The sequence below is a fragment of the Lonchura striata genome, chromosome 2 (assembly GCF_050655825.1).
Source record: "Lonchura striata isolate lonStrDom1 chromosome 2, ASM5065582v1, whole genome shotgun sequence".
Lineage (NCBI taxonomy): Eukaryota > Metazoa > Chordata > Aves > Passeriformes > Estrildidae > Lonchura > Lonchura striata.
In genome coordinates, this window is record NC_140704.1 from 146,751,266 (window position 1) to 146,778,307 (window position 27,042).

At 44.6% G+C, this 27,042-nt stretch overlaps 1 protein-coding gene across 26 annotated transcripts in view; it reads left to right on the plus strand.

The window, feature by feature from the left end:
• LOC110476993 (uncharacterized) overlaps positions 1-27,042 on the plus strand; it is a 169,232-nt gene that overhangs the window by 2,875 nt on the left and 139,315 nt on the right. The window contains exon 1 of one of the 26 annotated variants that reach the window (XR_014953057.1): positions 6-26,603. The exons of the other annotated variants lie outside the window; for them this stretch is intronic. The gene's annotated coding sequence lies outside the window, so the exon portion shown is untranslated. Of the gene's footprint in view, positions 1-5; positions 26,604-27,042 lie in introns of those variants that run through there. 26 annotated transcript variants of the gene reach the window in all.

Consider the following 27,042-nt stretch of genomic DNA (forward strand, 5'->3'; position numbering starts at 1 on the left):
TGAGTTGTGTGTCCTGATGGCAGCACGGTTCTGCGGCTCTGTGTTATGCTGTGCCCTTCTCTCTGTGCCCCTGCACAACCAAAGCCCAGCTTTTTGTTTCATTAAGGACTTTTGTGTTCTGAGATTGGATCTTACGCTTAACTCTTTGCAAAATTTGAACCATATCTTCCTGTTTTTAATCAGAATGCTTTACAAAGGCAGCTTATGCTTCCTGGCTGTATATATTTCATTCACCTTTTTTTTTATGAGAAATTGCTGTCAGGGGAAGCTGATGTGGAGCAAGGCTAGGGGAAAGTGTATCTGTACTTTCAGGGTATTGATGCAATCTGTGTTCGTTTAACACCTTTCAGCTGAACGTGTTCAGTGCATTATTACATTCTCTACAGTCCTCTTTCTTCATGATTTTCAGTAATTATGCTGGTGCAGGTCTACTTAGAATTGCAAAGTCATGCTTACAAGTGTGACATCTTCAAGAATATTTTTCCCCATCGGTCTATGCAGACAGCAGTGCTGGCAAACCATGGGAAAATGTTATTTTTGTGACATGGGAAGCATTTCTGCTGCTTGCAGGATTACTAGTGGTTTGTCTTTTGCTCCCAGCAGATGAATTTAAAGAAGTCTGATGTTAGGAACTTGTGGTGCAGTGCACTGCACTGCACTGCAGCTATGTGTCAAGCAGTTCAGCAGTGCAAATGAGTCCATCAGAGCATCAGTGGAGTCTCTGTGCTGCTTTCAGTGCATCACTGCTCTGATGGAGATGCTGGGATGGTGGGCACAACACCCTGACCTCTCAGTGTTGGCCAGGGTTGGTGTGATGACCTGCTTTGTGAGTCAAGAGGCATGCAGAGCTGCAAATTGAGCTAGCAGAGAAGAAAATGCATCTCTGGTCAGGAAGCTTTTGCCTTTCTGCAACAACGTGATACTGATCTTATTTTGAAGTACAGCATGTTGTTTTCTGTCTTCTTGATGGCTGGTAGCTTTAGTTCTGATCACCTGCAGGTTCCTGGTGAGATTTACGAAGGGTGAGGAGGGAATAAAAACATAGTCTGTCTCTTGGACTCAGTATCACTGTATCTAGGCATGTTTTCCCTCTGTCACAGATGCATCTGCTCTTGAGATTGTCCATCTTATGTAGCAAAGTGCTCAGTGCCCTGGCAAGCAGAGCTGCTGTGTGCCTGCATATGGCATTACTATACCTGGAGGTGCAGTGCCTGCCATTTGCTCACCTTGTGGGTACAGTTCCATGGAGGACAGCATTTTTTTGAGCTACCAGTGTTGCAGTTAAGGACTGTTCTCAGTTCTCTCTCTCTTTCTCTCTGGCAAGTGCCAGATATTGTTTAAAACAGGGCTTGCTGGTGGTGTTTTTCCCTCTGTTGCTTCAAGGGTTACAGATAAAAGCACTGAGATGGTTACCTGGAGCATCAGCTCTCCTCAGCTGAACACAGCAGCCTGCTGTGACTCAAACAATGGGACTGGCCAGTTATTTGGAGTGGTCTGGATGTGCATGATCTAAAACATCCAGATGTGTATGATCTGAATGCTTTTTAGTGCACGCTCAGATGGTCTCATTCATTATGTGAATTCAAGGTATGGATTGAACATCAGTGTGCAGCTCTGTCCTGCAAATCAGGGTAGGATACCCTGAATACTGGGGATGTACTGGTTGAGTGTCACCCAGGTTTTCCTAGAAGCTTTGTCCCACACCTTCTGATGCCTGTGCTGTCACATCTTCACTGCTATTAGTATCTTATATTTGTCAGCAGTTACTACAATTAAATCTCTAGTCACTTCAAAGGAAGAATGATCCATGAATTCCTGTTGATACAGTGCATCATGCAGAAAGGAGCGGCAGCAGTGACAGGCAGAGCTAGAACCAGTGCCTGGTAAATAATTCACATCTGAATTTATGATGAATTAGAAAATAAAGGCAAGAGTGATTAGCTTCTAGAACAAATTGCCAACAGAAGGGGCAGGCTCTGTCTCTCAGTCATTTTTGCCTTAAAACCTGAGTTGGAAGGAGCAGTAGAAGCAGCTTTGTACAAAAATTACTGGGTAGGTTCCTGCAAATCTGCTAATTATAAAGTTCCTGGATGACAGAGGGGAGGTTTGACCATGCCCCCCACACTATGAGGTTGGGTTGTGCAGCTGTTGGGAGCCCACCTGTGCTGCTGGGCAGTGGGCTGAGCTGAGCTGCAATGTGTGGAGCACACAGACAAGGAAGAGCAGCCCAAAGCCCTGGAAGGACCGTGTATTTGCATGGAAGAGTGTCATGGTACAGCAGAGTGTCTTTAGTATGAGATATTTTGGAAATCAGCCTTTTGTCACCTCTTTTGTTGTCTCAGGCAGGAATACCCAGTGCCAGATCATGTACCTGGTCAAGAGCTGCAGGATTTTGGGAACTTTTGTTGGGTCAGGACTACATCTCTGGGATTGTTATCTATAAGCTGGGGGCTTATCCAGTCACTGGACCTAGCTCCTCTTCTAGGAAAGGCAGAAAAGCCTAAAGAGAGCCTGAAAAGCTCTCCTGTTTTGGGGAGAGGAGGTAACTACTGCCAGAGCTGTTGCTGGAGCTGTAGGCTGTTTTTTTAGAGGCAGGTACAGAGCAGAGCTGAATGGCAAGACCACATCCCATCCTGTGGTTTTGTAAGCAGCTCACAGAGACCCACAGCACAGTGTGGGTGGTGCTGGGAGCCCCCAGACTTTGAAGGGGTCAGGTGCATGGATTTCAAGGTGGAAAACTCAGGTTTCCTAACCACCTATCATCATCATCTTCCCTTTGTCCAGATGGATGGTCAGTCTCCTTTTCCCTGGATTTCTCTGAATGGCTGTTTGGGCTGCCTGGCTTCCATGAGTGCCTGTTGGTTGGCTGCCTCATCCTTGCTTTAGCTTTACTGCCAGATTGGAGCTCAGTAAAGAGGCATGTCAGCCCAGTAATACTTTTGGTGTGGGTGCAGCATCCTGATTTTTTGCTTAGTATCATCATCATGTTAGTTTTGATGGTAGAAGCCATCATGTTAGTACCACTGTAAGTTCTGCTCCAGGGGATTTCTGTAATGTAGCAAATCTTACAGGTTCAAAGTCATTGGCAAGCAGGCATGGGACAGGTTGTCTGCTGCTGGTGTTCTGTGAAATCCTGTATAGATCTCAGCTGGTTGGGGAGCTATTGCCAGCAACTTAGAAAGGAGAAGAAAAATCCAATGGAGGAGTATAATTTAAAAAAAAAAAAAGCAGCAACCTGCAACTCTTGATTAGCACTTTGTATTTTGAGGCCTAGATTTGATTGTAGTGCAACTGTCTCATATTGAACATGTTGGCTGAGCAAAGTCCCAGCCAAAGGAGAACACATTGCATTGCTTTGCACGGTTCCCTGCCCAGATGAGGAGTGAGCCCTGAATACACAGGTGGAAGGGGCATGCTAGCTGTGCAGGGAACATGTGGTGCAGGAGGCTGGAGACTCTTACAGCCTCTGTAGGTTTAGGAAAAGTGGCTTTTCCTAGACATCTTTCAGCGAGGTGCTGTGTTGTTGCAGCTTAGTGTCAGATCAGGTATCGCTGTCCCTGCCTGTGGTGCAGCTCTGGGTTCATGTGGTGTTGTGTGTGCTCCTTTACGTGGTGGAAACAGCAGTCCTGGGCTCCTGGCTGAGCCTGTGGGATATGGAGCAGTCACAAAAACCCAGACTGTGCTTGAACCCTTGACATCTTCCTGACTGGATAAAGCACAGGTCCCTGTTAGCTGATATTGATGTTTGGTATTATTATTATTATTATTATTATCCTCATCAGTGTAATCATTATTACTGTTTTATAAGCTGTGTTGTAAACATAATGTTTACTGTACAGTCATGTAGTCATGCTATAGCAGTGTCTAGAAGTGATGTACCAAAAACCATTTATGCTTCAGCTGGGATTGTAAATAGGTAGTCACAACTATCAGTGACTAATTTAACTCATGGAGCAGAAAGCTACCATACATCCTTTTGGAAATATTTAGCTATCTTTCCGGCTCTATTTAAATAATAATAATGGGTTGTTTAGTTTTGATCCTCTTTCACAAGAGTAGGAAAGTCTGAAATACATTTTCCCAGAAGTTCTCCCGGGGGGAGCAAAGGCCAAGAGCTTCATGTTGTGGCACAAGCAACTGGAATACTGCTCAGGTATTTTAGAAGATAAATACTTGGATTTACAGGTATCTCATATCTCGTTTTGGTTCTTCTTAGTTAGCTTTTGGGGGTGAACAAAGCTTTATACAATTCTTAAGTGCTAAAAAGCACTTGTTAGATTATTTTAAAATGATAACAAATATTTAGGCGTATTTGGTGTTACAGAGGAAAATAATCAGCCTTGTTTAAGAGCTGGGAGGTTGGATTGGAGATCCCGGGGGGTTCTTCCCACCAGCATGTCTCTGTTTTTGTGGTTACTGAGGCAAAGCTGAAAAGCTGGGCTTCCATTCTCCATTTGTGGAAAAAGATGGAAGGAGGCCCAGCTTTCCTGAATACACGAGTAATAAATGTGATTAAGATAAACAGGTTCAGGGGGGAAATTTGTCTTGTAAAGTTTTCTTTATCTTGAGTTGTTAGTACAAAGACCCACCAGTCTGCTTGTTACAAGCATCTTGAAAACATAATGGGGTTCCCAGTGATTAGTTATGGGGAGACTTTGGTGGTTCAACAAACCATTTTTCTCCCCCCAGCTTCTACTCTTCGGCTTGACTCTTTTATTTGCAAATGTGCCAGGGCAGCCACTCTCTTCCATATGGTTGTTCACACTCAGCACAGAGTAGCAGAGCTCTAATGTCACGTGGACCTCAGATTCTCATGGAAATGGTTGAGCTCCTGTGCTTGACATGGTCAGAAACTGCAGTGATGACTTGTGTAGGTGCTCTTTAAGGGGCAGGTCTGGCGGCTGCAACCAAGACAACCAGACAGAAAAAAGCTTTTGAAAACTTCTTCCCAAGCAGCTGCATGTCTCAAGTGCAAATGTTGAAGGTCTGGAAATAAGACTTTCCCTAACTCCTATTTTCCTGTGGCAGTAAGAGTAAGTACTGGCTTTTCATCTTTTGTAACATGATCGATGGCCATTCTTCGTATGGAGAAGAAAAGGGAAGGGAAATTTGCAGTGATTTTGTAATTTTAAGGATAAGTGTATCAAGTACAATCTACAGGTTACTAGGTACTAGTTTGGTGTAACTATCTTTGAGTGGATTGTAGCCTGTTCAGAGCTCAAGATGTAGCTATTAGGTTAATGCAACATATTTCCTAGGGGTTGGGCCTGTACCCCTCTGTGGGTACCCATTGTCCTGGCCTTCCTTATAAATCCTGAGCTGACCTGAGAGATTTTTACCAAATACCTTATTTTGCAGGATAATTTTAATAACTTTTAATGATTTTTTTTTTTGGCTGCTTTTGTGAGACAAATTACAATAAATGGTATTTAAATTCTGTACATCCCTCTGTTAATTAACTCCACCTCATGGATCACAGCAGTATGGTAGGGGAATGGATGGCAGGGATCCAACAACCTTCAGTCACTTGTCCTGATCCACTGATGGGGAGAGCTTATGGTTGTTCTTGATAATGCATTTCACCTTCTTTCAATAATATTAGGAGTGCTAATGTTCATGGTGATAAATACCTGTATCTTGTTCTGCTTAGCAAATCTGGATGCTGAGTAAGTAAAAAGGTTGCCTTTACTGTGGCAGCAGAAAGACAGCTCAGGCTGTGAATGTACGAGATACCATCAGGAATGGGCTGACATGTGGGATCCATGCTCTCTAGAAAATCAGGGCTAAATCTCTTTAAGACTTCCCTGACGTGTGACGAAACCTGTAGACCCATGAAATACTGCTTATAAAATTAATATTTTATTTGAAGATATTCAGGGATTTCAGTGCCCTTTAGAAGCTGCCAAGCGTTAAGGCTGAACTCCTGTGGCTGCAGTTTCACTGGAGGCTTGACCAGCAGAGCAGTTCTGCAGCAGAGGCTCCTGACATCCTTCCACAGTGGCAGGGCACAGTGGCACCAGAAGAAGGAGCTTGAAGTCATATATCAGTTCATTGAAGTGTCTGGTACTACAGGAAAAATTATGAGATTGCCTCCTCTCACCAGTCTTGGCACGTGGAGCCCCACACTGCCTTGCACGCAGCCCAGGCCCCGGTGGCCACAGTGTGAAGAACATTTGTTTAAACTTTTTGTACCCAGCTGCTGCCAGGGAGCCAAATTCCTGAATGCTGTTGGCTCACTGATGAGGAACAGCTCTCTGAGCTCCAGCAGTGCCCCAGAGTATGGGGAAGGGGGTGCAGAGCCTGCTGCTGCCCGCGTGATCAGTTGAGTGGGAGGGGTAGGAGAGCTCTTGACTTTCTCCTGGTGATAAACTTTCTTCTGGTGTTTCTTCCATCTCCGGCTGTTGAGCAGGTCCAGCATCTCTTTGTGGGAAGAGTCCTGGTCCTGTCCTTGACATTTGCTGTGTCTTGGTTTGAAAACAGCAGTGACATACATACAATACTTGTGCAGGGAGCCTGTGAGTGAAGGGAGCATCAACCCATCCAGGAAGCTGCAGCCCATCTCGGCTGTGTTTCTTTCTTTGCTGGCTTCTGTTGGAAATAAAGTTTTGAGGTCTTTTGATCTCTTGTTAGTGTGTTCCCTGAACTGCCTCAGGTAGCAGGAGGATTGCTTAAAACTGTGCTAAAGGCCACAGGAGCATTCTGCAAGCATATGAAGCTCTGCTCTTTGAGCGTCCAATTTTGCATAAATTGTGCAACTTCAAGAGATAAGGATCACCACAAACGTCGTAATATTCTGCTCCAAGTTATGCTCAACTGAAGGTCCGCTTCCTAAATATATAGTAATGTTTTGTATGATATTTAAAGACAGTTAAGGCACGTACAAGCAGAACAAGACCCTGCACTGCTGGGTTGGAGGAAGAGAAAGAACATGTATTAGATGTTAGTTCATCAGCTAATACAGTACCCAAAAGATAATAGGGTGATGACTGTAGTGTTTAAACAGCATTGAGAAAAATGCCTTTGCAGTTACAGTTACCTTCAGTGGTTCAAGACTTTATAAAAAAAAAGTTAGAAAATTGCAAGAATAAGGTAGGGGCCCAGGCCTCCTTAACTCTGCCCTTTTTTCTTCAGCCATTTCAAAGTAGGGTTAATTTTTAGAAATTTTCTGCTATCACAAGACTGGTTTGCAGCACCTTGTTGCATTAACAGGTTCAAGCAAGCTCTACTATCTAGCAGATATGTTGCATGTTAAACTTTTTTTTTTTAACTATGTTGCCTCAATTATCACCTAGAATGGTCTCTCAGATTCCAAGTAAATTAATGTAGGACTCTTGGTCTCCATCTGTTTTATGTGTCTCAAAATGTGATGCTTAAACAAACCAGCAGTTAGAAGAGGAATCTTGAAGTGAAGCTCGTGATGGACATTGTGGCTACTTTAGTTAGGGGTTGTTTCTGTGGTTTGATGGATGTGGTGGTTCTGATGTGGGCTACTGCTTACTGCTGGTTGTTGCAGTGGTGGGGAATCTTTACACCATATCCATTAGTGGTTTAAGCAGGAGTTCAGAGTACAGGGAATAGCTGGGTCTTTGCTCCCTCTGTATTGTGGCTGATCCCTTCCCAGCTTCCTGTCTAAAGCAGGATTCTTAGATGTGCCCATCCAGGATTGCCATGTATGGTGAGTTGACAGTGTCTCTTTTGGCATGGCTCCATTCTGGTCAGCCTGCCTTATTTGTTTCTGCTTTCTATCTTTATCTTGGTTTTACCCTAGGTCATTGGGTCTCTGGGACAGGGTCTGACCTTTCTGTTCTATTTTTACATAACATCCAGCACAGACATGTTTGGTATCTCAAGCTCTTGGTGGTGCTGTATGTAATGCCAATAGCTCACAGTGCTGATATTCCTCCTGGGCATCTGTGGCTGTTTGTGCACATGATGAGCATAAACATGCTGCTGTAGAGTGAATTTTCTTTAATAGCTCCTGTGATGTTTTGTCTCTCAATAGCAGTAAAACTGGCAGCCAGCTTGGTACAAGTGTACAGAAAGCATTTCCATGCCAGTGAAACTGTCAGTGCTAACCTGGCTGGTGATGAAGATAAAGAATCACAGAAACTGTGAAATGGTTTGGGTTGGAAAGACCTTAAAGGTCATGTAATTCCAACTCCCTTGCCATATGCAGGGGTGCCTTCCACTAGGGCAGGTTGCTTGAAGCCCCATCCTCTATGACCTTGAACATTTTCAGGAATGGGGAGTCCACAGCTTTTCTGGGCAACAAGTGCCAGTGTCTCACTATACTTACAGGAGAGAATTAGCTTTTGTCCAGGGCAGTGTACATAAAGCATGGGAGAGATTTTCTACTTTCTTTGTATGAATATATCTATCTAAAAGTAACATTTCTTGTATTTTATATATATACAAACATATGTGTGAAAGCATAATTGCCTGTGTATCTCTAACTTTGCTTCTTCCTCATAGTTTCTCTTCACTTCTTTGTTTCTGTTCCACTTCGTGTTTGAATGTTATGCCTATGGTGTTTTTCATAGGCCTATTTCCCTTGTTTTTTCTTTCTTTCCCCTTTCTTTTCTATTCTGGCTGTTCATTCTTTACCTTCTTGTCCACATATTTCTCCTCCAGGTTGGTTTATAATTTCTGTTTTGCATGGCTTCTCCTTTCTCTCACCAGGGCAGGTTGGCCAAGCATCCTGTTAAACTCTCAGCATACCCCAAGTGTTGGTGACCTGAGAATGACAGCAGCTGTGCCCTTAATTCTTGGAAAAAAGGAATAAGGGAATTGAAACTGCTCTCATTTCCCTTCTTTCTAAATTATTCTCAGCCTGAATGTTCTGTTTTCCCTTGGCTGCTCTGGATTTCAGCTGCTGTGGCTAAGTAGATATTTCTCAGATCTTATGGTTAACAATAAAATTGAGGTTAATGGCCACAGTTGCCCTGCATCTCAGGATCAGTGGTTTCCTTCCTTGGTGGGTGCAGTCTGCACTCCAAGCCCAGACTCTGCATTCCTTCTGTTATCTTTATGCCACTAATTTTAGTATCTTTCTCTGTTGTACTGCAAGCCCAGGGCTTTTCCACCTGTTTCCAGCCGTGTTTGTGCCCTGTGGGGGACCGAGGCCCTGGTTTGTGCTGGTTCTGCCATGGCCTGGTGGCAGAGCTTTTGGCTGTAGGAAGAGCTGAGCTGGTGGGTTTGTGTGTGCATTGGTGATGGCTCGGTTTGAGCCATCCCATCCCTCTAAGAAGATGCCACCTGAGAAGAGCAGGCAGGCAGCACTGGGAGCTGGGGACGTGTCCTGCACAGCACTTCCCAGTCTGTGCAAGCACTGAGCTGCCAGACTGCCTCTTTTAGGGGTTGCCTTGTAGACAGTGAAACAGCATTTGAGTGCTTTCGATTATAGAATGAGAGAGATCTGGAATGGGAAAGGCTTTGATGTTGGTGATCTGCAGAATATGCTCAATATCACTTGACAGCAGACATTTTATTCTCAGCTGCATCAGCCTTGCAGCAAGCACATTGGTTGGGTGATTTTGCTTGCACAGCTGTTTTGGTTTTCCCTATCCCCCCAGAAATCCCAGGACTCAGCACTGCATTTCCCATCCTGAAAAGATGATGATTCTAAGCCCCATTTTGTGGCATTGGTTATTTTCTGTGCGTGGCAATTCCTGAACGTGCCCAGCCAGCACTCCTGGGGGGTCAGGTCAGGTGAGCTCTGCTGAGCGTGGTTTAGGCACACAGACCTCTGGAGGGGCTTTCCTTCCAAGAGATGGAAAAAGAGTTTTTTGTTTCTTGGAAAGATGTAACCTGAGGAGAACATTTCAAGGGATGTCATCAAGGTGAATAAACAGAAATCATACTCCAGACTGTTCCCTGCATGTGGCTGATGATAATACATGAGGCTTTTTATGTGAAATGTGAACACTCAGTGTCATGTTTCAGCCAGGATGACACTTCATTTTTTTTCCTTTTTTTCCCCCCTCTGCAATACAGACTTTCATAAGTCATGCAGGTGTCCTGTGCCTCTCACCCCCACCCCTCAGCCCCCTTGGATGAGGGAGGGGCTATTTCAGGCCATGCTTATAACCTGATCCTGCTGATGCCTTTTGCACCCAAGGATCATTTAATGAGAATTGATTGGGTGATGTGCTATTTTCAAGACAGGCCCAATTCCATTTCTCTTGATTGCCCAAACAGTTTGTTTTTATTTTTTCCCTGGTTTAGTTTGGCTCAGGAATGGGCTGTTTATCTCATCACAAGTTTGGTGGTGTCAGTCCACTGAACACAGGGATGGCACCTGAACTTCTCTAATAGCTGCAGCCTCAGGGTGGGACACTGAGTGACACTGGTTGACTTGGGAGATGCCAAGGACCTTGCCTTGGAAAGCATAAGGAGCAGATCATGGCAGAGGTAACCTGGCAGACAGCTCAGAAAATTTGTTTCTACAGCCAGTCTACTTAATGCTGAGCTGTCACTGTGCAAGTCCTCTCAGATTCAATGCTGAGGCTTGCAATGCTGCTGGTCCTAAATTTTTGGGCTCAGGTGGGGTAGACTTGCTATACTGGGAGAGATGCTGATGTTGTTCTTAGCCAGCATCCTGTCTCTGGCCCTGGTCAAAGGCAGGTGCTTCAAAACAAAACAAAACAAACTGTGGGTGAAAGTGAAATAGATGGCTAAAAAGTAGCCAGGTCATATGAGAAGCTTTCTACCAAAACATTTCGAGCTCATGTGGGCTTGTGCCTGAGTCATGCCTGCTCACCAGAGGGCTTGGCGATGAGTTGTAGGTGGCAGATTCCAGCTAGTTTACAGCATCTGAACATATAAATCTTTCCTTTCTCCCCCTCCAGTATCCAAGTGTGTGGTCTTTGCTACTTCAGTGTCTCTTTTAAGCAGCTTAAAAGTTTTTCTAAGTGAAATATGCTTCCATGCTGCAGTTCAGAGATAAATATAGCTGATGAGTTGAAAGAAGACCATAGTATGTGTTATGTTGCCTTACCCAGTATTTTTTTTTCTTTTTGTGGTGATTCTGTGCTAACTCAAAATGGAAAATCTCCTGAAAGATGTTATTTTTCCTTTACAGGCCAGAATACTATTCACTGCCTTAAGCTGCATCCAGTAAAGGATTAACCCTCCACCCCTCTCCTCCAGCCCAGCACTGTGTGTTTGGAAAGCGAGAACGTTTGTAGCTGAGCCAGCTCTAATAATAATAATTAGTGTTGAGAAGCACAGAGCAGCCTGTGATTAGCAAAATAATTATTGCAGAGTATATAAATTGAGAGGTGGGGTTTTGACAAGGCAAAAGGAGTGCACACTGCAGCTTCCTGGGGTGGCAGTGGACTCCTGTCTTCCTGTTGATATTCTCCCTGTAAAGTTGGGTGCAGGGACTGTGCAGAGCAAAACATGTTTGTAAAATGATTGCTTTTGAATTTTTCCAGTAAATTCTGGTGATGAAAGAACAGCCAAAAAACTTGTAAATAAGAGTTTTACAGTGTGCTAGGCTCCCTGGGGTATTTTTTTTTTTTTTTTAAATTTGGATGCAGTTGTTGGATATGATTTCTTTGTTTGCCAGGAGGCCAAGCTTTGGCTCTGTTGACTGTTGGCTCTGTAACCTAAAAAATAGCTGAGGAACCCTTCCAGAACTTCTCCTTCATGGGTTCTGGTTCAGATCCTGGTCAGTGGGATGGAGAAAGATGGAGACATATTATAGGAGTCTTCTCTGACATGTATAAAGGCAAGTTTTAGGCTCATACCTGGTGACTTGTTGCCTTAAAATCTAATCTGCTCTGCTGCCTAACAGTGAGCAGAGCATTTTACACAGAGCTTTCCCTTCTATGCTTGGTCAGCAAGGGCAGAGTTTCTCCGGGGCAGCTGCTGGCACAGAGCAGGTTGGGAGGTGGCACAGGGCACATAGGGTTGCCATGGGCCATCACTGGTGGCTTTAGGGTAGAGCTCACCCCAAAGGCAGGCCCAGCATCAGGGGCAGTTAGAACTGATCTAGCCCAAAAAAACCAGCAAGGCTTGGGAGATGCTTCCTGAGGATGGTGGCAGGACAGGCATCCCCAGACAACTGATCTGTGGATGGACCCCTGCCTGAGTGCTGCCCAGCCTATGTACCCTCCCTTTTTGTAACATAATCTGTCTGCAAATAAATATTATACCAGTAGAAACAAGTCTCTGAACAAAAAGGTTTTGGCTAAAATGACTAGGGGGTACTTTTATATCAGTCTAAAGGAAGGAAGCCAGATTAATCTCTTCCAGACTGACTTAAGTGTTTGCACTGGACTTGGACAAATAGGGCTTGAAGCTTCCCCCATGGTGCTTGCTACTGCAATAGACAAATAATAAAAATTTTTAAATAGTGCCTTAGTTAGGTTTGTTTTACTTCAGAGAAGCAGGTGGAATGCATCCTTTGATCCTTCCCATCTTTTGTTGTGATTTTATGTTTTTCTTTCCTGTATCTTTTTTGACAGTGATCAGAAGGACATGTGTGTCCATTCATGTATGTGTGTGTATGAATACACATGCCACACTTTCACACACAGTTACCTTAAGCTCTTTTTCTGTATTATAAAAAACATAGCTGCTTTTTTGCCAGTGTCAGAGACAGCTGGTATTGCCTGCATCCAACCAAACAAGCCATTGAATTAATACCACCATGTAAAGTTCAGGAAACCCAGTGAACATTTTTCTAATAAGAGGATATTCTGGCCCTCTTGATAATCAGCCCCCCATTGTAAAGTAATTTTGAGTCAGAAGTTTAAATCTTTGTTCCAGTGGAAAAGATTTTTATGGGCAGCACAAACAGGCATTACATTCTGGGTATTTTTTTTAGCATAGTTGCTTAAAATAGCACAGATTCTGCATCCAAGGGAAAAGAGGAAAGTTGAAACAATAGAAATCATGGTCTGGTGGCACAAACCTCACCCCACCCCAGCTCCTGTTAGAAATTTGGCAGAGGCAGCAGGCTGGGTTTCCTTGCCATGAGACACTGAATCACATGCTGGTGGTTGCTTTGGGTTTCTGTCTCTGCTGGTGGTCACTGTGCTTTCATTTTGAGGATGTCATAATATGGCTTTGGAAGTCATAACGATGCCAGTTTTATGCAGATTTTTTTATCCTGCTTCTTGCATCCCTCTTGTATTTGCAGGCAAAAGGCTTTTCTGGAAAATGCATTTTGGAAACATGTTGTCCCTATGATTTTGGGTTTTGACCCCTTTTCCTTTCCCTTCTTTCATACTGTGAGTAGGACATCCCCAAATGAGCCCAGTTCCTCCCACCAGTCCTGCACAACCAATTCATTACCTTTGTTTTCAGTGGTTGGGGTTGCCATGGCAGCAGCAGCACTTGGGATAATGATTTTGTCATGGCAGAGCAATGGAGTCCACACCTCAGGGAAGGTGTGACTTGTGCGTTGATGAGGTGGCAGATGGCTCAGAGGAGACAGTACCCAGGTCAAGGTGAGCTGGGAAATCTCTCTGGATTTTCCTGTGTTGTAGAGGATGCTTGCTCCTGGGCACATGGTGAGTTTTGCCAGCAGCATTGCAGCGATGGAGCCAAAGCTCTTAAATCTTCTTTTGCTCCTCATTCCTGAGCAGTCTGGTACTGAATAGTGGCCATGCATCATTTTCTGCTTCCCCTTCTCATCCAGATGCTGATGCTGGTGCTGATGTAGCAGCTGGGTACACTCAGATGTGGCATCACCCTTGCACCTGCTGTGCTGCAGGTGATGGATGTGCTGCCTCCTGAGCAGCCTCTTCCTTATCCTTGCCGGTCCTTGGTGGAACCTTCTCCTGGCAGGTGGGAAGGGCTTTCCTCTTATCTGCCCCCAGCTATCTTGGTGCATACCTCTGCTGTAAGCACTTCACCTGAGCAAACAAGAGCAGCAGTTTGATTGCTGCTTTATCATACAGGAATGGCAGCTGAGGTGCAAAGAGCTTTTACACTGCTCAGGGGCTCAGACTGACAGTCCTCAGTCCTGGGCACTTATTTTATTCTCCTGACCCTGATACTGAAGCATCTTTCCAAAATTAAAATGTGACAGCAATCTTACTGTTTTCCCTAAAACAGTCCCTGAGGATGGAGGAATGGGGAGGTTAGCATCTGGAGCTGACACGTTTATTATTGATGATGCCTTTAAATGATTAAACTAATTTTCCTTGCATTATTTAGGGAAATTATGATATTCATCATTAATGGAAAGATGTCTGGGGAAATGTGTGATTCAGAGCTGCAAATACCTTCTCTCCTCCTTTTGTCACTTGCTGCCTGTCTCCTCCCAGCTCTTTTTTGACATTTTGGAATCAGTGTTTGTCCTGTCAGTACCTCCTGCTGCCTTTCCCCTTGATAAAGGTGACTTGTGGTTGCATAAGGGTGAGGTAACTTTTATTCTAGACAGGTGACTTAATTTTCAGTGTCACCAGGGCTTACATAAGGGATGTAGTAATCTGGATAAGGAAGTAAGGTTTAGAAACTCTAAAGCACATTTAAGAGCTCTTTCTAGCAAATGTTATTCATAGTTGTGTTCTATAAAGAACTTGATAAATTTATAAATTACTGTCAAGAATAACTGGAAGCATGAACAACTCTGGCATTAGTTATGCTTATCTCCCTGCAATATCATGCAGTATTATAGCTGGGGTTTATTGCAAAATGAGGCATTATTAACAGATAATGTGGCTGTGTCAGGGTAGATTTCCCTCTGCAGAATATGGGAATCCCTTTGCACTAGTTAGTTTTACTAGATCCTTTGCACACAGCAGAAATAATGTTTACAGGGTGTGATGTTAAACATGAAAGTGTAGTTTTTAACTTACTTGCTGTCCCACAGGACATCAACATCCTTCAGTAAAGCTTGGATTGACCTCCATGTAGTAAATTCAATCTTCAAAGCTAGTTGTCTTCAGTTATTAATCTAAAAGCTGTTTTTTAAATAAGAGGGTATTTAGATGGAATCTCAGTGTTGATACTCAGTCTTTTGGCTGAAACTGCCTATCTGCCTCATGCAGATTGGCCCTAAGAGGTGAGGTGGACAGGAGGGAGGAATGTGAGGTGCCTCCAGGCTAGGTTGGGAGCTGAGAAGCTCAGCTTCGAAGGGGTTTGTGGAAAGGTTGAAAACTACACTAGGAGTCAGTGCCTTCCTCCAGAGCAAGCACAACAGAAATAACCTTGAGCAAAAAAGAAGAAAAAAAAGTTAGGTAAGAGGTTCCACCTCTTCTTCATGCTTCTTCCTGCCTTTACTAATATTTTTTTCTGGTTTTCAGACTCAAAATCATTCCTGTAGGAACCTGGAAAAGGGTTCATGCTTTTGTAACTTTTCCCCTACAGCTTTATAAGGGAAAACATTTTTTTGGCTACTTTTTCACTGTGTTTCTTTCATGTGAGGGGTGAGAGGAGGTAAGAGGTGCTTCTCACCTGACATCTCAAGCTTGAGTGCCCTTACAGTGTCTTTCTGGTGTGAGTGTGGGTAGCACAAGCAGGGACATCAGAGGGGTGTAGCAGCCTGGGAATGCAGTGATTTTGGACTGGACCTGGATAAAGGTCTCTCAGAGTCCTTTATCTTTTTCTGAGAGACCTTTCTTTTGCATGTTGTAGTCCTCATCTTTTGGACAGGCAGCTGAACCCCAAAGCACTTGGTTATGCAGGGCACTGTGGTAGTGTTGGGGCCCCACTCTCTGGCTTTCCCTGTCAATCCATTCAAGTCCAAGAACATAAGGATTTATTGTTTTTCTTATTCCACCTAATCTCTGTACAGAGGCTCTGTTTAATATCTCACCCTTGTTTGAAATGTGGAATTCATCTGCTGCTATTCTTATCCCAACACAAAGGGGCCACAGAATTCTTCTGGTTCAGCCTAGCCCAGATCATTTTGTGCTGGGGATCAGGGCTGTGGGATGGGGCTGCCCTGGCTACATCATCTGCAAAATAATGTTTTTCCCCTTATTCTGCAGCTACAGATCCTGTTCCTCTAAAAATTGTGAGTAAGGTGAGAGGGTGCACAGCTTGCTTTTGGGGGCCCCATTACCTGAGTAATCTTTTATCACCAGTGATGCAGAAAGTGCAGTGGAGACATAGTGTAGCTTTTCCTAGCCAGAAACCTCACATGTATCCCCACAATCTTGCTTCTGGATTTCTTCCCAGCAAACTCTAACCCATCCCAGGAGCTAAACTGGGTCATTTCCAGATGCTTCTTGTAATCTTCTTGTTACCTTCTTGTGACAGGCAAATGACTGCCACCTCTCTAAAGTTGCAGCCCTGCACCTCCTGGGAAGCACTGGGCAGCAGCTGTCCCCTGTGCCATGGATATCATCACATTTATCCCCCTCTGGGCTGTGCCTGTGCTGCAGCTGGTCACGGGGCTGTGCTGGCTTTGCCAGGGCTGAGCATTGTCACAGGCACGTGGTCCTGGGGTACAGCACTCCCTCCCTCTGGCTCCTGTTTTGATGGGGAAGAAAGGGAAAAAATCCCCTGAATTCTTCACCACTGACTGCAAAGGGCAATTATTTAATGGGATTTTGGGCAGAGGGAGCCCAAAAAGGTTAGGCTGTTCTGAATCTGGGCCATGAGGCTGCACCGGATGAGTCACGGGGAGAGGAATAAAAATCTCTTGAGTCATAATCCCTAATACTTACTACAGAGCAGATTTGCTTAGGGTTGTTTTCGTGTTCCTATGTGCTGACTAATGTGCAGAGAAGCAGTGAGAGCCCTTTCTCTGATCTTTCACCCATGAAGAATGCAGCCCCATGTCCCCCTTCTTGCCTCTATGACTTACCCAGGCCTGGAGTCCCACTGCTTCCCAGGCAGCTGAGCAGGACTCACCCTCCTCAAAATCCCCCAAATTCCAGTGGCAGCAGGGTGGGCTTTGGTGCTTGCCCAGCTGAGGGGACATGCCAGGGCAGGACCATGTGCCAGCACCTGTTTGTGCCCCTGCAGCTCTGCCACCACTGGCAGTAGCAGGACAACCTTGAAGTGCCCCATCTTGCAATGGGCACCTGCACTTTGAGAATCTCAAAGTGATTTATGAAAGGAGTTCAGCATGGTGGCAGCCACCCAGCACCTACAGCTCAGCGATAAAAATACACTGAAGTGAACTAGCTGCCATCTCCCTGGAGATATTCCTACAGCCTACCTGAGGCTAACACCCCAAGAAGTTTGAAATTGATGTATTTTTAGAGGACATATCAATTTTGCCTTTTTATTCTGTCAACCAGCTCTCACTGTACTTTTGAATTCAGATGGCAGCACGATTCGTCTTGCCTTAAATTAATTTTGATTAGATCTCCCCAAAAGACATGTATAAAATCAATACTAATTTAATAAAATATACCTGCCCCTAGCCCTTTTCCTGCACTATATTGAGGCCAGGGAAATAATATTAAAACGAGTCCCTGGGACTGGTCTTGTCAGCAGTGGCATCAACATTAAGAGAAGTCAGATATCCCCAAAAATGTGGTTGAGAGGCTGCAGGGGATCAGATTATGGGTGACAGAGTGGGTTCTCCCAAGAAAGGGCAGCTTCCTCTTTGGGAGCCAAGTTTTGGCTGTCTTGTTATTCTAACTGATTAAGTTAATTTCCTGGATGTGGTAACTGACTGACATTTTTTATGTTATATTACCGATATAAACTACTGGTTTAGATGCTGTATGCTTTTAAAAATATTTTTTCACATTTTCTTTGCCTAAAGAGTGTAAAATTGAAAACTGGATGCACACCTGTACTTGCTCACACACAGAAAAGTGGTGTGAGATTGTAATTTCAGTGAGCAAGGTTGCCTGTTGGAATATGAGGCTGTTCTTTTTCCTTACAATGTCCTTAATAAATTTTTCATTATCACAAGTATTGGTGATAGGGTAAATGCTTCTCCCCCAGAGAGGAGCTGGTAGTACCTCATCCAGGAGTGGCAGCTCAGAGCTCCTAGAGCTGGATCTGAGTTCTACTTCCCTTAGGTTTCACACACCTTAAACTGCTCAGATAGAGTGACAGTCTGCACTGTGTAGTTCCTACATTGTTTTGTTTGGGGTTTATTCCTCTTCTGTAAGGTCATATTTTGTTTCCTTCATAGTATTTGTAGTCTTTCTGCAGCAAAAGAGGAGGTAGCATTTTGGAGGGCAGTGCACAATCGGGTGATGCAGATATCACTTATGGGAGGTTATATTATCCACTCCCCTCTTGCTGGGTAGAGCCCTTCTGCAGTGCAGCCCAAAGCAGGGAAAAAACCAACAATTCTTCAGCAGAAAAAACCCCTTTTTTGTGGTTGTGGCTGTGGGTGTATTCTGAATTTTATTTTATTTTTCACCATTTCATAGGCTCCTGGGACATCTTAAGTATGGGTCAAGCCAAGGCAAACATGAGATGCCTTGGTTGCTTGTTGCTTGTCTGTAGAAAGGACCTGGTATGCCTTTGGGTGTGAGGATAGGGGATTTGCAGTTCTCTTGATACAGATGATTTTTTTTTTCTTCTGTTGTGCATATGAGTTTTAAAGTGTAAAGGAAGTCTTTGTATATTCAAATGAAAACTTTATTTTTAAAATACTACAGCATTTCTGTACATGCAAAGTCTTCACTGACTTGATATTTAATTCTTTTCTCTTTTATAGCCACATTACCTGTAGCGATGCAGATGTTGGAGTAAGTGCTCTTACACTGCTGTGCTGACCTGGAATGCAGACAGACATTTTCCAAACCAAATCCAGCACTTTACACAGGATCACGCTCCCAGCCTGCCTGGTTGCTGCCTTGGGTTGCAGCCTCAGCACGCCTTGCCTGCTGTGACCTGTGAAGCTGTGATGGTAGCAGCCCAGGCAGGGAGGGTGATAATGTTTTAAATAAATATCCATCCAGCTGAGCCTGGTCAGGGGTCTGAAATGAGAAGTGGATTCCCTTTGCAAACATTCCCATCCTTTATACAAAATGTGAATGAAATGGGGATACGAACTAAATTCATGCACTCCTGGCATGTCGAAGGCCAAAGATAAGTGTGTTAACGCAGGTGACACAATCCCAGCAGCTTTACTGGAGGAGGGAACATATCACTGCTGCTAGGCTTTGATAGAATGAGGGCAAACCTCTTTAATATGCTGATGTTTCTTCTTTGTCTTATATTTGCATATTTCCCTGTGCTTTGACAGGGCTCCTTGCTTGCAAGTGAGTTATCCAAAGAGGAAGTAATCCTCAGCACTGTGGAGCTCTCCTTGGCTGTAGTTTCCTGAAGGGTGGGAGGGCCTCGTGCTGACGAGGATTTGTTGCTGGTGGAGCTTCTCCAAGAGGTTGGACCCCCTCCACCTTGGACAGCCTAGCCATGCACAGCAAGATCTGTGTATACTCAGACTCCAGAGTAAATTTGGGTGCTATCTGAATCTGGATTAAAAGCAGAACTCCTGGTTATTCCTGACCAGCTGCAGCTGGAGCATTTTAGGGGATGGTATCCTGTGGTTTATTGTAATGGGATGGCTTGAGGTTTGTCTCCATCTGGTTGCCCCCAAGCTTCCTGCAGGCTGGAGCACCTGTGCTCAGGTTTCCCCCTATATCCTCAGTGCCAGTGAGACATTTCAGCTTAGGTGGAGGCAGTGCTGCAGCTGTGCCTGTGTACAGACAGGCTTTCCTGTTCACTTGGCTGAGAGTATGAAGAAAAGTTAGGGGTCCCAAATTTTCTGTGGAGCCTATGGGACCCCTCAGCAGATGTGTATGGAGAGACCTCCCTGCCTTGCAGGGAGCTGGGTTGCCCTGGTGATACCAATCTGCTGGTCTCATGAACATCCTTGCAGCTCCCAGTCAAGCCTTACATTACAAGGCACTGGAATACAAGAAATGAATCCATTCCTGTGTCCTGGTAGCTGTATCAGAGCCACTGGGGTGTCCAGGAGGAAATGGTGTCCCATATTGGCAAGGCAGCAGCTGCATTTCCTGGCTTAGCTGAGATCTGGTCATTGAAAATCTGCAGCTGAAAGGCTGAACTATGAATCTTGGACTTGAAAGTAATTTTTATCTAAACACAGGGATCTGAAAGCTGGAAGCCTATCAAAGGTACAGGCAAAGTATCTGAGTACCTTTGAAAACAAATGGCTTAGAAGAACACTTTGCAGTAATCTCCAAAGACAGCCCAAACAAATGCTGGAAGTATTTAGGGAATAAGAAACTAGAGTGTCTGATGTAGCAGAGGGCCTTCAGAGCAGTGGGATGGAGATGCACTGGAGGTGGTAGGGACAACATCTCTGTATGCATTGAGAAGATACTGAATTTACTGCAGCGTGCATCTGAAGGGCTTTACAGGAGTGGACAAGGGTAATGGAGCCTTGCTTGTGATGACCAAAATAACAAAAATCAGTGGAAAGCTCTGGGAGTTCTTGTCCTTGAAGGAATGAGGTTGTAATGTGGCATGGATCATGAAGGTCTCTTCCTTAGCCTCAAGAGCACCAAGGTGTATAATCTCAGTAGCAAATTTATCAAGCTGTATCTTAAGACTGATTGGGCTACCTGCCCTGTGACTGCTGAAAGGCATCCAGAGCTTGGCATGGCCAGGGACCTTTGTGCAGCAGCCTGAAGTCATTCATAGCCAGCTGATGCAGATTTGTTCCTGTGTCAGTGTTGTCCTTAGCTTAAATCCCTGTTTCCATGATGCAGACAGCACACCTCCTGCCTTTACAAACCCCCTGAGCTGTGCAGGTCTGACACAGGCAGCTCACTCACTCTGTCCTCAAGTCCAAGAAGGGTTTGTCATTCCCCTCCTGCTTCTAACAGCTGGATCCCCTACCAGGCTCTGTTCAAACACATCCTTCTTGGACATCTTGGGAGCTCCCAGGTGGGACGCAGCACCTCAGAGCCAAGGTCTCCTGCTACTGCTGGGGCAGCCTGACATCTTTAGGTCTCCCAGAAATACTTTGTCCTCCAGCTGCCATCAGAGCTTCATTGCCCTTGAAACCCTGTTGACGTACCTGTTCACCTGCACTCACCTCCACAGAGAGCTGCAATTTTTAGTGAGACCAGCCTTAGCTAAAATCAACCTTCACCCAGCTCTGGTACTAAGCCCCAAGCTTGGTGGCTGTAGGAAAGTCAGTACTTAAAAGGACTAACAATGAAAACTGCTTATTTTTCATTATTGTGTCTTCTTTAGCAGGGTTGTTTGGCAATGTCATAGAATCCTAGAATGGTTTGGGTTGGAAGGAACTGTAAAGGTCATCCTGTAAAGTCCATCCTCCTTTGTGTGGGCAGGGACATCTTCAACTGTATGTAGTTGCTGAAAGCCCCATCCAATGCCTGGCCTTGAATGTTTCCAGGGATGGGGTATCCACAATTTCTCTGGGAAACCTTTTCTAGTACTTCAACACTTTCTGAGGAACATATTCTAGTGTTAAGCATCTTCATTCTAAAAAGCTTCTTCTTTAATGTATATCTACCCTCTTTCAGGTTAAAACCATTGTCCCTATCACAACAGGCCCTGCAAAAGGTTTGTCCCCAAAAGAAACCATATGCATTATAAAAGCCCCAATGCATGTTATAAAAAGTACATGTAATACAATAGCTTATTTATTTATGGTTGTACTGTTGTCAGTGATGACTAAGAAGATGTAGTTGTAATTCTGTGATGGTTTTGTTCATAGTAGTCTTTCTGCTCCTAAGCTGAAGTTTTTGCTTCAGATTTTCTGCAGATTTTGAGTGATTCAGTTCCTTCTTTAAACTAGTTGTGTCTTCTTAAATGGGGGCCACAGGGGCTGGACTGAAACACCAAAACTTTTAGGCAGTGTCAGGGTTCACTTGGCTTTCCAGGGTGCTCCTCAGCAGTGTGGGTTTATTGCAGCTCCAGTTGCTCATGCACTCCAGTCAGGACTAGACCTTGCTGTGGAGGGTCAGAGAAGCTTTTTGCAGTGGTGCAGTTTGCAGTAGGCATTATTCTGCCATAGATAAGGGGTTTATCTGTCCAGTTGTACTTGTGGTGACTGTAGTTTGAGGCCGATCACACTGGCTGGCCCTGAGGATTGAACTGTCAGTGCAGAGCAGATGCTGACAGGGGCCCTTGCTTTCCATGCTTCATTTCATCTGTGTGTAAGGACAGGGGAAATAAAAAGGGAAAAGCCAGAAAAAAAAAAAAAAAGCAGAATTTCTGCTGCAGCTGTTTGAAACAATGAATGAACCATGATGTGATGTTGTGGGGTGTTTGTTTCATTTCCCCCCTCATTTCCTCATCCAACTTTTATTATCTCTCAGTCTTTGAGGTGGGAAGGTCCATTGTGAAACCTGGTGCCTTTCCCTGAATCCAGACATCCATCCCCCCATTAGCTAGAGTGGTGAGGCAAAACCACAAGAATAGAGACATTTGAGATAAAACATATCTATCTGGAAGTAAGTGGTTGGTTTAAGCAGTGCCCTTGTGGTACAGTGAACCCCTGGAGGCTGTAGCAGGTGATCTCCCAGTGATGCATCCCCCATGGTAGATGTTGTCATCTCTGTCAGCTGCTTGCCATGGGTGGCAGAAGGGGAGCTGTGTCAGCTTCTCTGTTGCTACCAGTCAAAGCTGAGGAATTAGTTTAAACTGTTGATTTAATTAAGCTGGAGAACACAGCAAATAGTTTGTGCATGCCAGTAATGGGTGCCAGCAGGATTGTCCTCTCACTCCTGCACTCCTGCCAACTGCATGCTCTGCTTTTCAGAACATCTGAGAACCGGATGCTGACTAAGGGTGATGGTTGGGTTTGGTCCCCTCTGGTGATTTTTGTGTCATCATGTTTAAAAAACCATCCCTTTCACTGGGAGGCTCATCACATGGTCTTTGAAGGGTTCACATTCTTCAGAACTATTCCTGGTGCCTTTAGATAGGCAGAGCTGTGATCTTTAGGTATTGTGCTTGTTGTGCCTCAGGCCATCCTAATGAAAAGGACTGCATTAGTGCAAAGGAACCATTTAAAAAATAGTGTACAATAAACTATCACAGGCTCCTGGGCTTCCTGCTTGAGGGCTTGGGTTTAGAAGGCAGTTTCACAGAGGTCCCTTTCTTAGGGCATGTGGAGAAGGAGTGTGGCAGGAAATGGTGACAATAAGGCAGCTGAGGATCACAGATCCTCTCATCCCCCAGTATCCCACAAATGGGGCTGTTTGTTGCCCTCATTATGCTGTGTTAGGGTCAGGAGAGAACAGACTCCTTTCATCCTTCCCAATCCCTGTGTGGTCGATGATTTTACACTGTTGAGAGTGTTCATTAGAAGACAGGAGATTGGATGACCTCATATCATCTTGGGTGCATTGATGGACATCTCTACAAATGGAACTGCTTCAGCTCAAGGAAAATCAGCAATTTCCCTCGGTTTCAGGTCCTTACTAGTGGTGTTTCTGGTACATGAGCCACATGGGGCAGCATGTGTCAGCTGTGCATGTTTCCAAAAGAAGCTGAGAGTAGTTAGACCTCCTCAGTTAAAGTGTTCTCAGGGTTGATGCAGATACTTAGCTTTTGCTTGCAAGAAGCTGTTTGCATCCCGCTTGAGTAGCCAGGTGGGCTGAGGTTGGCAGCTGTGAGGAAATACAGCCATGAGAGGATGAGTTCTAACACAGATTTGCCCTGTGCCGGTGAGAACAACAGTTACCAGTTAAATGGGCTTTGTGGACTCAAGGCCAGAACTTTGGTGTGGCTCTGGAAAGAGCAGGCTGGCTTTGGCAGGTTTGGATATCAACATGATGCATTTCCTGGTGGTAGGTGGTGGGAAAACCCACGTATGCTGTGCAAAGAACACTCTTTCCTTGGAAAAGTATTTACTGAGATATCAATGATGGACAAGTCTCTGATGATTAATGTGACTTCACAGATTGTGTTTTCAGCCTCATGGAAAAAATAGAAAAGGTATCTAACACAGGTCTGGAGGTTTGAAGGTAATGTGTTCTAAAAATAAATATTAAGAATTATTCTTGATCTTGGGCCAGATTGTTTCAAGATCAAAATCAAGGCCAAAGCACTTCAGGTTAGGTTTTTAGGTCATTTTTATTTGCTTTGTTGATTCATGCTGCTTATGAGGTAGGAAAAAATGGTAATATCTAGAAGGATCTTGCCACTCTCTTCCTGAAAAAATGTTCGTAAGGTGTTCTGACTTTTCTGCCAGATACACCAGTCTGCTTTGATACACCAGTTTATTCATTGGGAAAAAATAGTTTTTTGTGTTTTTTGTGTAATCAAAAGTCTTGTGACATTGTTTTGGTGTGGTGACATATATATAATGACAGTAAGGGATTGAATTTAAAAGGTTGTAGGAGGACTTTAAAAGATAGATAGCAAAATAAATAAAGAAATTAGAAATTGCCATTAATGTGACTCCAGATAGGCAGACCAAGAACATAGCAAATAAGTAGCTGGAATAATTTCTTCCTTGGTTTTCTGACATCTTAATGGCTAGCTCCAGCACTTCTGGTAGCTTGGAATTCTATCCTGCTTGGTGTCAGAGCTGCAGTGAGCACATCAGCTGAAGCCACCTTGGCCCTGGGCAGGATGTGGAAGAGACCAAAACCTGGTTATGACCAGGCCTGCACATCCTGATCCAATACAGAAGGCAGTGAGAGCATCTTGATACAACCAAGATCAGATTTGGTTCTAAACATTCTCCTGATGGTGACTTCTGGTGTGTGTCTCTCGGGCTGATGATTTCTGATGTTTCCTCTCTGAATTTCCCAGATTTTTGTTGCTGGCTCTCAGGTCCCAAGTCTGAGAAAACCACTGGAGCTTTCTGCTGTGCTGGCTTGGTTCCCTGGTGGCCCTTTTCGGGAAGGGAGCATCAGTCCCCAGCCTGGGACAGCTGGGCTATTGCTTCCCCCAGCATGGATCCCGCTCTGGAGGGGCAGGTGGGGCTGAACACTTCAGGAGCCGCTGGGGAGGGGAAGAAGTTCTCTTTTACTAGGAGAACCTGTTCTGATCCCCCTGTCACTGGGGATGGTTTTGGGCACGGGGTCCCCCTCTCCTCCCTTAGCTTACTGTCCTGGAAGGATGGAACTCTGATCCTGGGACCAGCTGGGGCCAGCAGCCTGGCAGGGCTTGTTTTCCCAAGATAATCTCCCACCGGGAGGCGGCTCAGCAGATGTGGGTGAAAGGTGATGCTGGCACGGCCCAGGTTGGCTGCCACTCTCCAGGCTGAGTCCTCAGCTGTTTATATCTTTACATCCTTGCTGCTCACGCTGCAGCCCTGCCTGCGCTGAGGGTCAGCTGCAGGAGCAGCACCGGGCACCGCAGTGCTGCCACGGGCTTGCATCAGCCACAGACGTGTCTGACCTGACAGCCCGACTCCCAGAGAACCTGTGTCGGGTCAGAGGAGGGCAGGAGTGTCATCTTCTTGAGGGGAAAAAAAAAAAAAAAAAAAAAAAAAAGATTAAATTTAATCTCCTATAACATGTTAATTATTGTTGCTGTTTTTTAGCCCTGAATCCTGAAGTTTTCTTGTCAGTACACCATTTCCTGATACATTCTTTATGTGTTTCAAAGTATGATACTTTTGATGTGTTTCAGTGTCTTCTCCTTCCTCCTTTTTTTTTTTAATCTTGGAGCTTCTTTAGGAGCTGCATTCTGGTTATTTACTGTGAGTACCAACTCTGCACTTGCCATGGAAAAGGAGTCTGGAAAGGGCACTGATTTCTGCTGCGGCATCACCCCCTGCAGAATTGAATTCAGTCTAGGAAGCAGACTGGTGAAAAGGGTGTCTTAATGAGCAGTCTTCAGAAAGAAGTTATTTCAGTTATTTTAGCCAAATAGCTCTGAGGACTTACAAGCTGGAGCTAGCAGTATCTTCACTTACACAAAGATAGTGTCACTCTCAGTGGTCTCTCTCCATTCTTTGTGATAAAAGATGGACATAAAATCAGATCTTCTGTCTCTGGAGCGGATTATGCCCATGACAGAGAAATCCTGACTGCATTGGAGGGAGAGGCAGGGACTGTTTGCTCCCAGCAAGGGTAAGTCAGATGCTTAAGAAAGTCTGGGCTTCTCCCAAGCAGCTCTTGGGAAGGGGAGGCATAAGCTCAGGCAGCAGCTTCTCACATGGGTGCAGTGACATGTGGATCTGCTGGTGGTGTTAAGGATTTGCACAGCAGGGAAGAGACATCCCTGACTTCACCTCTGGGTTTGGTAGACTTTTTGGTGGGCCTTCCTTCTGCAGGGAGGCTGTGTGGAGGCTTTGGCTGAGTCTTGGCAGTGGAGCCATGGAATTGGTGTACAGTCACTGCTGCAGGACCAGTTGTACAGGCTCCAGGTTTTTCCTCCCTATTCAGTGATATCAAATTGATGTTTAAACAGCTTCATCTGACCCTAGTTTTTTTTTTAATTTTTTTTTTGGTGCAGCCAAGGAGCACTCACCTGCATTGCTGCCTTTGGATGGGTAGCAGAGCTTCCACCCATGGGGCTGTGGCAGGGCAGAGAGGACAGAAGTGCCAAACTCTAGGGTGTGTGGATGGAGAACCCTGCACCCTCCAGGGCAGCATCATCCCTGCAAAAGAGAAGAGGCCTTTTGGACTTAAAGCATTGATGAATGTGACTCTGAGCAACTTGATGGAGCTGAAGATGTCCCTGCTCATTCGGGGCTTACACTAGATGACTTTTAAAGGTCCCTTCCAACCCAAACTATTCTTTGAATCTCTGATTCTCTGACTGTAAGTTCTCCTGAGTCTCACAGGCTTTGTATGTAAATACACTATTTAACTGCATTCTGTATAGCAAGTAGTATGTGGCTAGGAATTCCTTTGATGCCTTTAGATGCTAATGTAGTGATAAAACAATCCCTTCTTTTTCCCTTGTTTTTCTCACAGCATGTGAGCTCTTCAGAAAATCATGTAATTAAGTATTTAAGAGCCTAGAAGTGATTAAAATAAAAATATTGTTAGCAATAAATGAGAAGAGGTGCAATACTTCATCAGTCTTGGAATAAAAATTTAGAAATATCTGGGATACAGAAAGGTTAGTTGAATTTGTGAGCACATTCAGGCATCAAAATAACAGGGATTATTTTATAACATAATATATAAATTATTTTATATGATACTATATAACCTCCATCCTGGGGAGGTTATCCATCCATGCAGCTGAGCTAGA